At 48.9% G+C, this 17,995-nt stretch overlaps 1 protein-coding gene across 1 annotated transcript in view; it reads left to right on the forward strand.

The window, feature by feature from the left end:
• Nucleotides 1–17,995, forward strand: part of LOC144773228 (E3 SUMO-protein ligase RanBP2-like) — a 559,200-nt gene that overhangs the window by 401,386 nt on the left and 139,819 nt on the right. The window lies entirely within an intron of this gene.

The following is a 17,995-nucleotide window of genomic DNA, read 5'->3' on the forward strand; positions in this document are numbered from 1 at the left end:
TTTTTAATTTTGACCTTGGGTGGTGACATATAATTTGTATTGGAAGGAGATGCAATAGAGAATCTAGGGTATTTGATAGCCCTTCATCATCATTGCTATTATACAAACTCAGCAAAGACACACGGGTACTGATAGGCGTACTCAGCAGAGAGACATCAGTGCTAAGATTTTCCAACACTTCTCCTTTATCCTCTGTATCTCCAGTAATTACTAACCCAGTATGTTCTGTTGTGGTGTTTGGCGATGGCGCAGTCCCTATTTGTCCCAGGGAGGATCATTTTCCAGTCGTTCGATCCAGAGAAAGGCCCCTTTTGAGATTAGCTGTGTCTGCTCTTTTTTGGTAATACTTCCCCCTTCGTCTCAGATGTGCTTTTTTATATTTTCTAACCGATCTTAGGGGTGACGGGGCATGCTCTATTCCCTCAATAGAGATATCTGGCCGATCTTCATGCCTCTCAGCATGCACCTGGGCAATAGCCGTCACAACTTTCCTTAGACCAATAGGAGGATTATTGGGCATGAGTGTATCCGCCACTAAGAGGGACGCCTCTTCCTGTATCATTCTAGGGCTCCCCTGGCCTAGGGAAGCCCTTCTATCGTTATTAATCTGATTAATCTTCTTGATCAGGTAATTATCCATGGTACCCAGCCCAGAAGCAATTTTATCACTTTTGCCTTTAGACATCAGATTACCTTAATGTTACACACGGTCTAAGCGTTGTTGTAGCGGTACGGCCCTAAACATTTTTTTAAAAAGCCAGTGCTCTTTACCCACACCAAGTATTAAGATATAAACTCACAATCGATGCATACGGTCCTTCTCTGCAAAACCAAAGTCTGTGGCCCAGTCCAGTCTCCTCAGGCCTCTGAGGGCCTAAGAGGGCCCACCTTTTGCCCGGGCTTAGCCCCGTGCTTGGTCACGTGCTTGGTCCCGCGCGCGCGTTGTAGATTCTCCTATTAAGCGGAAGGTACAGGAAGGGGCGGGAAGAGGACCAGCTGCGGCCGATCAGTGCCGCTGGGCAGGCTGGTCCTCGCAGTCCCGCCTCTGTCCGTCAGTCGAGCAGATGGTTCCAAGGTGGTCCACGGTCCTCTGGGTCCCAGCTAGGTCACAGCAACAGAGTTCAGTGACCCGCGAGCGGCTCCCGCAAAGCGGGGGCCGCGAGAGGTGGCAGAGTGGCCGGACAGGCCAAACAAACGGCGAAGTCCAAATGAACAGCAACCCTCCTAACATGGCAAAAGGAAGTTCCCACTTGGTGCACTCGCTGGAAGATCTTTAATGCAGGAGGGAGCGGGAAGAGGACCAGCTGCGGCCGATCAGCGCCGCTGGGCAGGCTGGTCCTCGCAGTCCCGCCTCTGTCCGTCAGTCGAGCAGGTGGTTCCAAGGTGGTCCACGGTCCAACAGAGTTCATTGACCCGCGAGCGGCTCTCGCAAAGTGGGGGCCGCGAGAGGTGGCCGAGTGGCCAGACAGGCCAAACAAACGGCAAAGTCCAAATGAACAGCAACCCTCCTAACGTGGCAAAAGGAAGTTCTAATGAGTTAATATATTTTATTATTTCAAAATGTTCGTACTACCACTTCTACCATTAGTATGGCACAGAAGCACACTATGGAATCCCTTTGATGTATTTCTGGGAATTTCCTTGATCATCTGTGTATGTTGTTTGGTGCCTATTTGCACTTGGTTTGGAAGTTATTAAATGTTTATTAATGTTTGTTTTGATTAATGTGAAAGAAACTTCAATTTAAGCTAAGTACAGTTCTTTGGAGTATCGTATAGGATGCATGGGTATACTGAGTTTAGCTGAATGGTCAGTTGTCAGTCATGTTCGGCTGATGTGTTTTCTAGACAAGCATCACTATGCAGAGAGATGCCTATGGTGCTGTTAAGGGTTTTGACTTCATCTGTATGGTCCATTTGAGGGTTTAAGGAATCAGCCTAGCATTCCCTATTTGAAAAAGATGTAAATAGATCAACAACGTTTAGTGCTATCCTGTTGGTGAAAAGTGCTGTTGCATACCTGATGTTAAAGAATATTGGAGGTATGCTAGGTTCATGTGGACGGATTTTCAAGACCAAATTGGTACAATATCAGCTTTAACCTCTGGGCTGTATAATTTGCTTGTTTGCACTGACTCATTTCTCTGTTCCTATCATTCACCTATTGAAAGTATTTTTTTTGAGTGGGCAAAATGGAAGCATTTGGCTATGTTTGGTATTTATTGATGTAATCAAATATTTTGGTTATTCATTGTGCTGACAAGCCAAGGCCATTGTGTCCGTTTAATATGATAAAGAAGCAGGAAAATGCTAAAGATGTTTAACCTCATCACTGCGGCGCGAATTCCGCCGCAGTGCTGAACATTCCAATCGCGGGCGTGGTCATGATGGCTCCCGGCCGTCATCAGCACATGCCCACCGTGACTCATGACGGCCGGGAGCCATCATGAGCATCGAAGAGGTTACAGATGTCATGAAAACAGATTATAGAAAATGTGTTCTGCCCATTTAATCTCCTGGTTTTTTTTGTTGCTTTTTGAGTACCTGTTTATTTTAGTTTTACTGTGACTGAGTCTCACTACTTGGGTCTCACTCAGTGAAATCTGTGAAGATGGACTGAGTGTGCTAACCGCCAGTGTCTGCATTTTAAGATTAGACTCTAGGCTGGTTACATGTGAATATGTGACCACACGAGTGTGCACATGCTTGTAGGCTGAGCATGTGGGACTGTCTAGCTCAGCCCCGATATCTGCACACAGGTAGCCTCTCCCAGAAAGAACCCTTCAGGGATTGGTGCTGACCTGTTGTAGGCCTAATAATGTGAGTGGAAATTCACAGTGTAGGTCTGTAGTGCTTACTGAGAGGCTGTGTGCTCGCTCCTTTATGACTTACGGGTGAAATCTGTGCCACTGCATAGTTTCACCATATTTAAGCCTAGAGAGCCTAAAGATACTGGTCCTGAAAGCATGCCCGCCGAGTGCAGATCCAGGGCCACTTTTGTAATAACTACTCTTTAGGGCACTTTGAGAATTGTCATATTTCCCTTTCTCAGCCATAATCCGATTCCAGGCCTTTGTCGCCCCTTCTGAGCCAAGCTACTCTGTTGGCCACCAGGAGGATCAAATGCCTCCTACACAATAGGGGCATTAGCAGTTCTTGGCAATTAACTCTTCACATTGCACCTGGCCTAGACAAGCCCAAGCCCACAGAAATGAGGAATTGTGCAGCTATATCAGTTGGTGGGCTGAGGTGCCCAAGGAAGGACTTTTCATTGGCCACTTGAAGTCTCCATGTCTAAATTTCCCAGAATGCTGGGCACAAGGGTTGGGGAAGGGAGGGAGTGATGATATTGCACCCTCGAAGAGGGAAGAGGTGCCTACCTTACACAACTTCCATGTCATCTCAACACCTCTGCACAAGGAAACAACATTTGAGAAGACACTGGACCTGGAACTGTGATGTCAGAATAATGCTCAGTTAGAAGAAGACCCTGAACCTCTGCGAGGATGGACTTTGGGACTCTGAAACTTCAGCTGGCACCCAGGACTGGGATGGGTCTCTCTGGGGCCAGTGACCCTGGCCCCCTTATGCTGCCTGAGGGACAGTAGGGAGAATGGACCTGCGGTGAAACCCTGGAGGGTTTCCCAGGGACTTCTATAGACATACCTCTAACACCAGTGAGAGACAGATGCCCTGCACGTAGCAAGGAGGCTGTGAGAACTGGGGCGTGCAGCCTGGAGGCTTTTCTGCTTATTGGCTGTGGAGGGACTGTAGAAGATGCCCTCCAGTCCCCCCTCCAAACAGGAGAAAGCATCAGGAGCCTCAGAGGAGGACTGGTCTGGTGATGGGAGCCCTAATGCATGTTATAAATACCCCCGTGTGGGCCAGGTCCTAGGGGGTGGGGAACAGCCTTTTTCAGTGATTTATTTATTTATTTTTAATGGGGAGGGGACCTACACTGCAGGGACTACATGCCCTGGGCCTCTATTCCCTAGGACCTGGCGCTATGACAAATGTCTGGGGGGGGGGATGCAAATCGTCCAGTAATAATATGTAAGACAGATGAGCAGCTCCGTGCTCCATCAATAGGTAGCTCCTGGGGAGGTCCAAGACCCCGAAGCATCACTGGGTGTCTGCTGCCCATGTCAGGAGAGAAGCAGGAGGCAACCAGCACATTGTCCCCTGAGTTTACACTGATCGTGGGAGGGAGAGCAGAGATTGCTTGTTCTTTCCACCAGTGGGAACCAAATCGCAGGCGGTGAGAAGGCGCGAGCTGGGTAGCACAGAGTGGGCTGGCTGCGCTGCCCTAACAAAAAAGGCATGTGTGGCCAGAGTGGGACTTTGGATGCCCGTAACTATAATGTTAACGCAGCACAAGGCCTCGTAGCACAATGAAAAACACGTGCACCAAAGCTGTTAGTTAAACATGCGCTCAGACGACTCAGCTGGCTGCACCATCATTTAAGGGAATGCCTCTGTTCGAGACGTGTAGTGTAGATAAGCATTTTGTTCTTAAATCCTCCATCTAGTGTTGGGCTCGGGTGATTACAAGTTGTTTTTTTTCGAAGAGGTTCGAGTCACAAGGTTGTGTGACTCCTCCTGTTGGGGATACTTTGCATGGGCATCGACTCCATTGTTAGATTGTGTTTTTCTGCCAACGGGTTCTAATGTAATCTCTTGTGCTCCGGTTTTGAGATCTTTTCTAGCTCCCTTCAGTTCGCGAGTGGATCTTTCAAATCGTCGGTATTGTCTTGATCGCGTATTACTCTTGGGTTTCGAGCAAACAACATATTTGCATGTCAGATTCTTCGACTCGCTTCCATGGCTTATGGTTGTACTTCAACAGAATTTTCATAGAATGAGCTGCTGATGGAACACACTCAGTTTTGTTTTTGTCCATAGTGCCATACCCTCACATTGACCCACATTCAGTTTGATATCTATGCCTCTGTAACCAATAGTAACCTGCTACAGAGAGGTGTCACCTCCCCCTTGCAGGAAGCCACTCAGTGTGTTGGCTCAAAAGACGGGCTTCAAAGGTGAAGCTGCCTTTGGTGAGCAAAGGAAGATCACGCCTGAAGGGCTACCCCTTTGTTCAGGTATACAGGCTGGCAGTGGATACACAGAGGGGAGACCAGTGCCCAAACTGATTTTCTTATGGGCATGTAGCCCACAGGTAGCCACACTTTTAGGGTTGGCTCCAAGATCCTAACATCCAAGGAAGGATGCAGACATCTTGAGCAAGGGAAGAATAGTGCACTCTGGGTTGCTAGATGCCATTCATAGACTGACGTCGTCTCAGAGCAGGAGGGATCGTGGTAGCTAATTAGCTAGTGACCACATCATCCTCCCAGGGCTTTTTCTAGGCATGAATATGGCACCCCTAGTAGTCTTAACCTTAGATCACAACGGAAATGGAGAAATGAACGAAGGGCTGACCACTGGGCCTGGCAAGAGAGGCTGCACCATCTGCTGGACTGCACCTGCTGCACCTTGAGCTAGCAAAGAGAGGATTGTAACTGTGGCTCGTGGAAATGTCACCCCGAGCCCCAGACCACAGGAGTGACTCAAAGGGTCAGTCCTGCCCCACCCCCATTTCCCCCTAAGTACCAGCAACACATCCATCGAAGCTGAAGAAGCCCACTTTGGCAAGTTAGCAGTCACATTCTTCAAATCACTTCCTTGGACAAAAAAATTGAACTTTGTTTTACTTGAAATCCTAGATATTTGGACCCCTCAGGTGGATTATGCTCAACTTGGTGTCAAAAAATTCATTAAAATAGAATCTATTTTTAAACATTAGTGTTAGATTTCTTCCGTGTTGTTTGACTTACTTATTTTGTTGTTTAATGTTTCTAAATGCTTTACACTAGTTCCTTTGTTTAAACCTTGCTACTCAAAGCCACAGCTACCCAGGGTTTAGCTAAAGGTTTTACAAACAAGCCTGACTGGACCCCTGATTGTTTCGCGAGTGTATTACACTGTAAGGTGGCATCACCATACCATGTAAAATACCACAATCCTCACACAGCCCTTTGCGGCTCATTATTTGCGACAAAGCTCTTTGCGACAAAGCTCTTTTTGTAATGCCCCAAGAAAGGCAGGGGCACCACCAACAAACAGAAAAGTGCAACTGTTTGTGGGGCTTCTAGGAGCATGCACTCCCCCCAGGAGGCACCTCCCACCCCCCCCCCCCCCCCCCCTTGATGGTGTCGACCATGCCGCCCTAAGTCTCCCAGGGGATTAAATCCCTGACCCCGTGCGAGGCTTTCCATGGTTTAAGCATTCCTGGAGATAGAGCTTTTGCACATAGGCTGTGGAGTGTGGGGAGCCTCTTGGTGGGACCTCAAGGTGCAATGGCAGCAGTGTAAATGTAGAAATTGGATTCTGGTACACATTACTAAATTACTTTTTATTAACAATGGTGATGATTGACAATTCAGGTTGTTAATTTTACAGTGAATAACACTGAATGTTGGTAGTATCCCCCCTAGATTTCAGTGACGTTACAATGGTTGATTATGACACATTTCTGCTTTTACTAATGTGATGAGACACTGAAAAAGCCAGTAGGCAGGCCTTATTGATAATGATGCCCCCTTATATTGTTTCATGTATATGTGGGGGAGATTGTGATTACTGGTTAAGGGCTTGCTGGGGGTGTAAACAGTTCTGATTGTGTCACCAAACATATTTCCAACTGCCTATATGTTGGTATTTTTAATTGTGCAGTATTTAGGTGAGTGTGTGGAGGGGTAAAGTACTTTTCCTTTTTATAAGAAAAGTACTGTCTGAACAATGAGTTATTGTCGGAGTTGCCACCCGAGGGGTGGGGGTGGCATTCTGGGTGGTTGGGGGCGGGGTCATCGAAGGGTCATTCCTTGCCAATATCCCTGCAGGACTTTCACATTCATGTCTTAGGACTTCTGGGGGCTCTGAAACTGGGGTGTCAAGAAAGACTTAGTAATGCCAAAGCTACCTTGAAACTTGCTACCACAATTTTGAGAACTGAATGGAAGCTCTCCTTATTAATCAAGTTTCGAATTCAGTAATTTTGGATAAACCGGGTCTTGTACAGTACTTGTAGGAAACAACATGTAGAGAATAGCATATACAGCTCCAAGAAATGACTAGCTAATAGTGAAGGTAAGTTAAAGCATAGTTAGGGTATAGTTAAATGCTTAATGCGTAGATAAAATAATTCTGTGTCATTTTTTCTGGTTGTGCTTTACCCACGTATTGATTCTCTGCCTGTTAATTTCTGACACTGAACTCTATCTCTTGTTTAATGAAGTATGACTTAATTTGAACCATGTACCAGTTCTGAATCTTACCATTACTGTGTATCTCTCGGAATCGTCTCTGATATGCTGTGATACTGCTCTCAGCCCTCATCAATGGCCATGCTGCAGTCTTAAATGTTTTTCTTAAAGCATGATTTTAGAAGGAACCTTCCAAATGCCCAGTTAAAGAGTAGGGAGATGCTAGTGGTGTGGTAAAAGTGCTGGAAGCTCTTTATTGGGTTGAACCCATAAGGCTCCTTGCTATTGTTTTTTCTTGTAATATTGCTCTGTTTTGGTGGAGCTAATGATGAACATAAGCAGGCATATACAGTCCTTGGCTCCATGATGCCATTGTTCAAGTGTTGGGACGGAAATGTCCTCTGCGTGTTATATGGGCAGGTTTGTCTGCCCTGACTGCCCAGCTGTATGCTAATCTGGTATACTGACTTCTAAATTTATCCATATTGTCACAATAATCTGCGTGTGTGCAGAGAGGCATAGGCCTGTACCTGAATATGTGAGGTCATGGACCTGTCATGTGACCTGGAGGGGCACATCAAGTGAACCCAGCATGACACAGCTGAAAGTCTTGCACTCCACAACCTTTGACTCAGCCAGTCCTACCTGATTCTGATAGAACTCTGACTTTGCATTGAATGCACCTTTTTCCTTTTGCTTCAGATTCTGAACACACTCTATATAGTGATGAAGATGAAAGGAATTTAACATTCCCCATTTATGAGGATGACAATCTTTTCATGGACCTTCAGGACACTAATGGGTTAACTCTGCTCCTGATCCTGGGTTGAATTCTCCCCCTAGCCTCTCCACAGAGGAACCGCCTTCTTTTGCTGTGGTGATCAGACAGCCTGCTGAAGTTTTTTACCTGCAACTTCCGTCCGTAAAAGTAAAGACTAATGTCCTGACAAAATTCCTACTGCAAGGGCAGGTTGCCACAGAACCACGTCTCCCTTTTAATGAAGCCCTGACAGACACACTGATGGTACCTGGGCCAAATCTGGCTCTTGTCCACCAACCTGAAAGCTTGGCGGTCCAAGTGCCTAAGAGTAGGCTCTTCTCTAACTCATTCCCTACAATGCCTCCTTATGAGAGATAAAACATATGGAGGCATTTGGGAAGAGGTTATACTCCTCAGCTAGTCTCGCTCTGTGCTCCGTAAAGGCCAGAAGCCTCCTTGGATGATGCTCCCATGCGTTTTGGGATATGGTCAGTGAGATCTTGCCGACAGACCCTGAAGAACTCTATATTATTACTTTGTTTACATTTTTATACACTTCAAGCTCTGCCCAAGGGCATTGGAGCACTTACATAGCACCATTTACGTTACACAAGTTAATTTATTTATTTTAAGGCAGGGGGAATTAAATGATTTGCCCAGAATCACAGGATGTTGTGTTGACACCGGGTTCCCGAGTTCTAAAGGCAGCAGTTCTGACTGTAATGCCACATTTTCTCCCAACCTTGCACGGATTATCCAAGATGGTCAGGACGCAGAAAAGTACATCATCTGCTCTGGGCTGCACACCACTGACTGCTTGGGCATGGCAGTCAGTACCAGCGTGGGCTTTCTGTGCCACTCATTGAAGAGATGAACGGCTTCTTGAGTGACATTCAGGCATCACTGATGGACACGCTATTTAGTGGCACCCGTCTTTTCTGAGATAAGGCAGACTGCCTTGAAGCACTTCAAGGAAATCGGGGCTACAGCGCGCACTCTCTACTCTTCTGCGGACATGCAGCAGTATGGGCAACAGCTTAGCCCCTCTTTAGGCATAGAAAGGGGCTTGGGGCAAAGTTAATGTTATCTTGGAACTTATAGAGCGCAAACTGTCGCTCCGAAAGGAGCATCCTGGCGCTAAGATACGGGGGAGACAATAGAAGTGAGACCTATATGGCCGCTAGTACATAGGCGTCTGACAAATTAAAAAGCCAAGTTTTAAGTTGGTTACGGAAAGAGGCTTCCCGGTCAAGTAGCCTTAGCTCCTTTGGCATCCCATTTCATGCCTTAGAAGCCAGGACACTGAGGGTTTTCCCCCCTTTAGTCTTAAGATGAAAGGCGGGGATATTGGCTAAATTACAGCCTGCTGATCTCAGAACTCTAGTGGGACAGTAGTGGGAGAATCTTTTTATAAGATACTTGGGACCGATGTTATTTAAGGCTCGGAAGGAGGTCAACAAAATTTTAAAAAGAATCATTTTGTGTAGGCGGAGCCTATGTAGTTTCCTAAGGGCCGCAGAGGCCGATGATTTGCAATGCAAGTTCCTTCTCCACAGCAACAGAGCCCCTCAGTTCTTTCGGGTCCAGGGACGGGGATCTGGCTGACCAATATACAGCCGCTCCTGGGCAGTGCTCTGTTCCTTCCCAATGCTATGCAAGAAAAACCATTTTATCTTGCGCTCGTAGGCGCATGAGCATACTTTTTGAGGCAGGATAAAGTATTACCTCCACAGGTGGCAGAGCATTACATCCAACTGGTGTATGCTCAAAATAGCCCTGCTACGCTTACCCTAACGTTCCTTTTAGACCTGTTGCACCTTCCAGCAGTCAGAGGACCATTTGTCCATTTTGTGTGTTTTGTTTTTGTTTTGTTTATGCCACCTAAGGACAGAGGCCTCTGTCCGATTTTAAACCTTTGGCCTCTCAATTTCTTCCTGAAAAAGGACCATTTCAGGATGCACGCATTTGCCCAAGTTCTTTTCCACGGGCTTCCGAAGACTGGATGGTTATGGTGGACCTGCAGGATGCCTATTTTTGTATTCTCATCCTACAGTCCCACAGGTAAGGAAAGAGATTTTCCATATTTCTGAGCTCCCCTTCGGCTTTAACAGTGCCCCTCAGGTGTTCACGAAGGTGATGGCTGCGGTTGCAGCACATCTTTGAAGGTTGGGGATGCCAGTCTTGCCCTACCTTGATAACCAGCTGAAGAAGGCAGGTTCGCCACAGTCAGTTATAGACCATCTTCAGATGACTGCGAACCTCTTGACATCTTTGGGGTTCTCGATCAATGTGCCGAAGTCAGAGGCTTTTGTTCATCTGAGCAGTTCTCGTTACGGAGCAAATTTGAGTCTTCCCTACAGATCAACAAGTCAAGAACATTAAGTTGCGAACCCAATGTTTTAGGCTTGGACCGGAGTTAGTGAGAGTGGCTCTGAGACTTCTTGCCCTCTTGGCATCTTGCTAGTGGACTGTGTCAGATGGCTCACTCACTGCAGTGGAATCTTAAGTCTCAATGGGCTCAGCACCTAAAGACCTTAATAGTTTCCATCCAGGTTTTGGAGGAGACTATAAAGGACCTGTAATGGTGGTTGCTTAACAGCAAATAGACCAGCAGTAGATCCCATTCTCTACTCCACCCAGAGCTGACAGTGGACACTGACACTTTGCTGTTGGGTTGGGAGGTCATCTGGGAGAAGTGGCAATCAGAGCACTCTGGTCTCCGCCAAAGACCTGCCTCCACATCAATCCGTTGGAGTTGTGGGCCATTTCTGCTATCCATCAAAGGGAGGCTAATCTAGGTGCTCACAGATAACACCATCACCGTACGATACTGCAACAAGACGGTGGGGTTCTGGATCATATGCCAGGATGCCCTGTGCGTCTGTAAATGGCTGAGTCGCCAGGTCATGTCCTGGTTATAAACCACCAGGCGGGACCTTTAAATGCCTTGGTGGACGAACTCAGCCGGGGACCACGAATGGCAACTGCGTCTGGACTGTGGAATGTATCCGGAGATACTCCTTGATATTGTCCACAGTGACTGATGAAAGGAATGCACTTGTGGCACGTGAAAGGTCCAACACTTTTGAAATGTAGACTTGTCATGTGAGTGCATCCAACAGATTTTCAAATAGACATTACTGTGTTACATAATATCAAGATACCAAGCAATGTTTTAGTGTGCCTAGACCAGGCCCTTCACAATTTTATTTTAGTGCATTAGAAGTCTTTTTTGTGACTCTCAGCTCAAAACTGCTTACTGTAACCCAATGTGACTGCTAGCCAACCCTACAACTTCCTTCGTGGATGCTTGAATACTCCTTTTCTTGCTTGGATCTTGAAGAAACTTCTCTCAAAAAAACAAGTGGTGCCATCTTCTTTCCTGGCGTAGTCATCGACCTCTCTAGTGCCAGGTTTTAAATCCCTCACTGGTAGCATGGGAGTGACCTCTAGCAGGAGTTGCAACATGTCAAGCTAACTCGTATATATATAGATAGATGTTTCCCTGTGGCAAGGAAGGAGCCTGACAACATTTACTGTCTGGTGAAAATGGTCATCTGGCTGAGTTACAGGTCCGTATTGGGGCTGATCCTGAAAGAGTAGTCACCCTTGAATAAAGACATCCTGAATGGGTAGCAACACAAGCCATCCATTTTAATTCAGAACTACATTTTTAGAATGTTTTGCAAACAAGCAAGGCCAAGTGTGGTGTGGCTTCAGTTGCCTTGTGCAGTTGGTAAGGGTCAATACCATCCTGCTTTACGGCATCAGACAGAAATTGCCTTATCTCTTGGAATGAGGAACAGAATATTTTGTGCCTACTTTGTGAAGATATGCAAATACTTGAAAGAGTTTCCAACGCAGAGCCTCACCTTTTGAATTTCTCCAGGGCCAGACTAGATCTGAAAGGTTTTCATATCAACTGTCCCGCACACCAGTAAGTGGCATTGTGTAACTCCGTGTCTGGTCTATCTGTTAGAAACTACTAGCCACAGATTCCTTAATGTAGAATTATCCCCAGACGTGAGACTGGACCCGGAAAACTTTTTGCCACAGCATCCCAACACGCTGGGGCGACGGCACCACGTGACTTCGCCCTGATGTCCTCCGTGACGTCAGCGAGGATACATAAATCACACCCTGGCGCACCTACATCATTTTTTTCTCTTCTGCATGCAGCGCTCATCCGGATTGTGTCCTGGCCTGTTTTCAGGTCTTCTATTCTTTTACACGCTTTGGCGTTAAGTGGAGCAGTGTGCGAATGCCTTCCGGCTTTAAGACGTGTATCTCCTGTGCGCGTCCCATGTCAGCAACGGGCCCTCACCCAATTTGCATGTGGTGCCTGGGTGAGCACCACGACTCGGAGAGATGCGACGCCTGCCAGCACCTTAAGCCTAAGTCACGGCGGGAACGCTGGATGAAGTTGCTGTTGGCGTGCTTGTCCAGGTCGATGTCATCTCAGCGTCCGTTCCCTACCTCGGAAGCAAGGAACTGCCGGACATAGTCTTTCGCCTCGGCCCCAAGGGCGTGGCTCGCCGGCTGGTAGGTCCTTCAGCTTATCTCCAAGGCCTTGTCCTCCATTCGCGGTGGGCGCCTGCTCCCCCAGGACATGCGCCCCGCCTGTCACCTACCTACCCGCCTTTTCCCGGCCTAGAGGCAATTAGGGCCCAAATGACAGCCTACGCGGCTGCCCTGCAGGCTTCTTTGGCCCTTCCCCCACCTCCTGAGACATCCGCGGATCCCTTACCTCGCCCGGGGTCTTCCGTGGAGTCGCCGGCGGCTCCGGCACCAGAACTCCCAGCTCCAGGTCGTAGGAGGGTGGTGTCCTCGAGGTGCTGTCCTAAGGGGCTCCCCTCTTCGGCGCCTGACGACCCTGCCTCGCCGCAAAGCCCTACGGGGCTCCCTGTGGCATTGCAGGAAACCGCTGTGACTCCGGGCTTTTCCCCGATTCCCCCTCGATCCTCTGAGCAGGCAGCTGCCTCACCAGAGATCGAGCCGGCGCTGATTCGGTGCCAGGGGCCTTCCTCTCCGGCGGAGCCTGGGACCTGGGGTGCTTTCCCGAGTCCTCCTCGGTGCGGGCTGCTGCCCCGTCTGAGGCCGAGCCGGTGCCTTTCGGCGCCACTTCCTCGCCGTTCTCTCGCCGTTCTGGCGTCGATCCCGGCCCACCTTCATGGTGAGCACGTGGTGGCAGGAGTCGGGCTGGCGCCCACTCCAGCGCCAATTGACGCCGATCAGGCGCCGGTGACGGACTCCACGGAGCCTCGCTGGCGTCTGCTTCTGGATTCGTCCCCTGAGGTCCCTTCTTCTCCAGAGGTCGACCATCTGCTGGTGTGTTCTTCCCCAGAGACAGGGCGCCGTATTGCTGCCTTTTCACCGGCATCTTATAGGGAGGGCTCCTCGCCGTCCCCACGGCCTAAATCCTCGAACCCTTCTTTCCGTGGCTCGCGGTCTGCTTTCTCCCCTGCCTCTCCCCCTTCAGCGGCTCCTCAGGTTCCTCATTTATCTGTGGATTCCCCACTGGCCGCTTCCCCCTGGACATTGGGACGGGCGACTCAGCCTGCGGCCGTCGCCCACGGAGTAATTACTTTATCCTCCGCAGTACCTTACGGAGGCTAGTGTTGCCTTTGTTCAGGCCATGTCCACAGCCGCTGATATTCTGCGGATGGGTGAGCCTTTCACTCAATTTCCTACGGACAACCTTTTGGAAGTTCTCCACCAGGGCTCTGGTGGATGGGAGTTGTTCCTTCCCTTTGAAGCGTCACTCCACAGTTCTCTTATGAGGGCGCCCTGCCACGAGTGATCCGGTGCCTCAGGCACTTCTGCATCGTCACCGCCCTGCTCAGCAGGACCCTGTTTGTCTTTCTTTCCACCCTACTACTCCAGGCTCTCTTCTGCGGAATGCTTTTCCATGTTTGCCTGTAGTGTTGTTTCCTCCGTCTCGGGAGGCCCGGTGGTTGGATTCATGGGGGTGTAATGTCTTTGCCTCTTCTAGCGCTGCCTTGCGGGCGCTTAACACTTTGTGTGTATTGACCAGGGCTACTTCCAGCCTGTGGGACTCTGTGGCGTCCCTTCGTTCTCATGTCTCTCTTGAGGGTGCCCATGCTGACCTAAGGAGCCATGTGTTGGATGGTAGGGAGTTGGCCGCATTTATTCTTCGTGCAGCCTTGGATGTTGCAGATGCTCTAGGCCGTATTATTGCCACTTCTGTGGCTCTACCGCCATGCCTGGCTGCATGATGCGGTCTTTCCTGAAAATATCAGAGAACGTCTGGTTTATCTACCTTTTGACGCGGTCCTTCTTTTTAACACTCATGCGGACTCCTCCATTCAGCGTGTGCTTGCGGGGCTCCGTCCTCCTCCTCCTCAGTAGGTTGTTTTGTTGATCCTCCGGGTCTTCGTGGGAGTTGTTATCCCGCTGCTGCTGGAATCTGGTGTTGGGGTGAACGTTACATTTTCTGTGAGGGATACTGTGCCCTCCGGGTCCTGAGTTGGCATATCTCTTCAGTTGGCTGCTGGTTCAGCCCCTTTTGGCAAAGTGTTGTTTTTGGCTGCTTACTAAGTCTTCTGTGGTTTTTGTCGCAAGGTTTCTAATTTGTTGTCTGATGCGGGATTTCTTCCCTAAGAGTAGTTCCCATACTTCTTGGGCCGTGTCCTACCCTACGTGGGGTATTTGTATCAATTGGATAGCCCTGTCTTACACTGGGAAGGTGTGGACTTCCATTTGCGGATTCCTTGCCGTTCCTGGTGTTGCTGTATGCCGCTGGTGCGTTTTCTTGGGCAGCTGCGGCGTTGGGCTGCAGTGTTTTTGCCTTTTGTCTGCTGTTTGGCCTGGTCCTCTGTCTGATGTCCAGAAGGGTTATTTTCCTGTGTTGACGACTTGGTTCGTCCTACTTGTTTCTCCTCTTGTTTTCTGGGTGGTTGCTGGTTGGCACCTAGCGGCGCCCACCGGTTCTTCTTGTCCGTGGCCAAGGGCCTTGGAGTGAGGCCTGGGGCCCCTGCTTCTGGTTTTTTGGGAGCTTTATGGGACTATGTTTTTCTCTTCCACCTGCCTTATTACTGAGATGCTGTTCTGTCTGGCCTGTTGACGTCCAGCTGTGATGAGTTCTGCCACACTCTTCACTGGCAGTGTTCCCGGTGGAGAGCTCTTGCCCTCATTTCTGCTCTTCTCCTTGGAGGCTCTGGGTTGCTCTTCTTCCTTGGTACTCCCCTGCTTTGCGTGTACCTGGGGCTTTCAGTGGAGGCCCCTGGTACATTAGCTGCTGGCCTCCTTTTGCATTGCCTGTACCTGGGGCTTCCGGAGGAGGTCCCTGGTACATTGGCTGCTGACCTCGGGGCTGCTGCTTGCCGTGGTGACACATCCCCTATGTAGCGGTGTTCTCCGCTACATTGCGGTTCTAGTCCGCTTAGGGGTGGGGTGGTGGGACTGGGCACTTTCCCCTGTCCCTGTGGCTGTTGCGAAGGACTGGGTTATTTCCCTGTCCCAGCGGTTGTTCCCTGTCGGGGTCTTGTGTTCGCCTGAGCTGGGGAGGTACTCTCGCAGACCCTCCTTCTCCTTGGGTATGGCTAGGGTATCTATTCTACGTTGAGGAATCTGCGGCTAGTAGTCTCTATCAGATGCACGAGTTACTTACCTTCGGTAACGATGTATCTGGTAGAGATGATTCTAGCCGCAGATTCCTTCACGACCCGCCTTTCCTCCCTGTTCTGCGAGGGCCTTCTGGGTCTTCTGCACTCGCCTGCCTCCGGGTCGTTGACTTTTGCGAGTGGCTTTCTTACTCTCTCCTTTGGGGGATGCTCGCCCTGTTGTTGTTCCATTCTTGATTTTATAGGCACTATTGCACCCTGATCTCCAGTGTGGGGTTCGCTTGTGCTTCTTCTTTCCTTTGTTGCTTGCACTTCTGGCTTTGGCAGTCCTTGGGGTTGAGGTGCCTTGGCTGGTCTTGAGTTTGACGTTCGGGAGATTTTCTCCCTGCTGGTGTTGTCTGAGGTTGAATGGTCATTCCTCACCGTTCTGACCTTGGTGTCCCTTTCTTTCCAGGTGGTGGCTGCAGACTTCTTGGTCTGCTGTGTTTTTTCACATGCTTCTGCCCCGTGGAGGATGTTGGATTTGTTTGCAGGATTGCTTTCTAGTAGCGGTGCCCTGTTCTTTCATTCCAGATCTTAGTGCCTCAGTACCTGGCTCTATTCTGGATGGTTCTGTTCCTCACCATTGTTTCTTTCCCTTCTGTTTAGCGGGGCTTTTTTCGCACACTGTTCCAGTGTTCTCACAGTTTTTTTTGTTAGTGATGGCTCCGCATTGTGACATGGAAAAGTTCTCCGAAGAAAACTGACGTAGGCGCGCCGGGGTGGGACTCGTGTATCCTCGCTGACGTCACGGACGCGGAGGACGTCAGGGTGGAGTCCCGTGGTGCCGTCACCCCGGCACGCAGGGATATCAGTTCTTTTATTTCTGCACCTTCCAGTGTGGGTCCAGATTGTTCCCTCAAGTCTATTAAACTGCCACAAACAGATGTCAATGACAGACTTATATGAGTTCTATTTCTGGTGTCTGGGCTCCAAGCACTATTCAGCAACGTGTGATAGTTGCGCCAAGATGAACCTCGAAGCCATCTGTGACCGTGAAGCCAAGCTGTACATCGCAGAAGACCGACTGAGGTCGAAGAAGGCCCATTTGCAGTCAAGGGGACGAATGCACCTCTGTTCCCAGGGCCGATTTTGCTACTAGTTGTCCTCAAAATCGAGATCTTCTGGTAAGTCCAAAGAGAGGAGAAAAACCCCACAAATTTCAAAAACTGCTCTCTCACGTCCCACCACTCATCACTTGAAGTAGTGAGACGCCACAGATACTGCAAGGCCACATAGTCTATCTCTGACCCTGAAACTGATTTCAACCTTCATTCCTTTCCGACCACATTTTCCAAGCACTGCAGTGATGCCAGAACAGCTGCGAGAATTTAAAGTTGCTATAAACCAAATGTTCTGGCCCAATTGCATCAATTTGGCACGTCTTTTGGTCCTGTTTCTGAGGTGACCTCTACTGCTGGTGATTCTGCCTCTGAGGCCAACTGTGCCTTTTGCCCCGTCGTCACCCCCGTTAGACACCAGTGCTTTTTACACCATTGTGGCACTAAGCGTAAATGGCGGCACTGAAGCTGGGAGGAGAGCTGATTGCCTTTCTGACTCAGAGACTAAGCCAGAGCGACCACCACTGACCATGCACTGACTTCACCTCTATTCTCATTCTGACCCTGAATCATTTCCTCAACACCAACATAAATTCGAAGACGACAGTGATGATTATAGTAATAATTACCATGACCAGAACGTTTTAATGGATTAGCATTTGCTGTTTACAGAAAACTATATGCTTGAATACAAGTACTGTAATATAGTGCACTCCTACCTAGCGCATTCTACTCTGTCATGTCTAAGGTGAGTGGATCTGCCAAATCCCTGTCAGTGGTCTAACTTCCCATTACCTGTGGGTATTTATTAGTAAGCTGCCCGTCTTGGTGTAGAGTTAGACAGAATCCCTCGCATGAGGTGACCGGAATCAACTGAGCTGGAATTCCGGCATGGACTGACCTCTCAGTGCCAGCAAAATATCATGCTGAACGCCCAGTCAGGCCGCTATTGTTTATCTTGTTATGATAGCTCTGTTCTAGAGCGTCCAAAAACAAATAACATCTTGTGTGCTGAACTTAGTCCTTGCACAGAGTGTTCAGTGTGTTCTGATAGTGCCCTTTGAAGTGGTATTGTAAGCAAACTGAGTTCGAAGAATGTTATCCTGTGTGTGCACGGAAATGAATGTGTGTCAAGTGTCATCATGTTTAAGGGGAGAGGAGGCAACTTAAGTATGTGATCATGTAGAGATGATATTTCTTAACCTGGCCAAAAACTTCCACGTGACTGTCTCTGTGAGCCCATGTGTTTTGGTAACAGTTTTATTATTAAAAAAGCATGGGCAGTTAGGAC

The sequence above is a fragment of the Lissotriton helveticus genome, chromosome 8 (assembly GCF_964261635.1).
Source record: "Lissotriton helveticus chromosome 8, aLisHel1.1, whole genome shotgun sequence".
Lineage (NCBI taxonomy): Eukaryota > Metazoa > Chordata > Amphibia > Caudata > Salamandridae > Lissotriton > Lissotriton helveticus.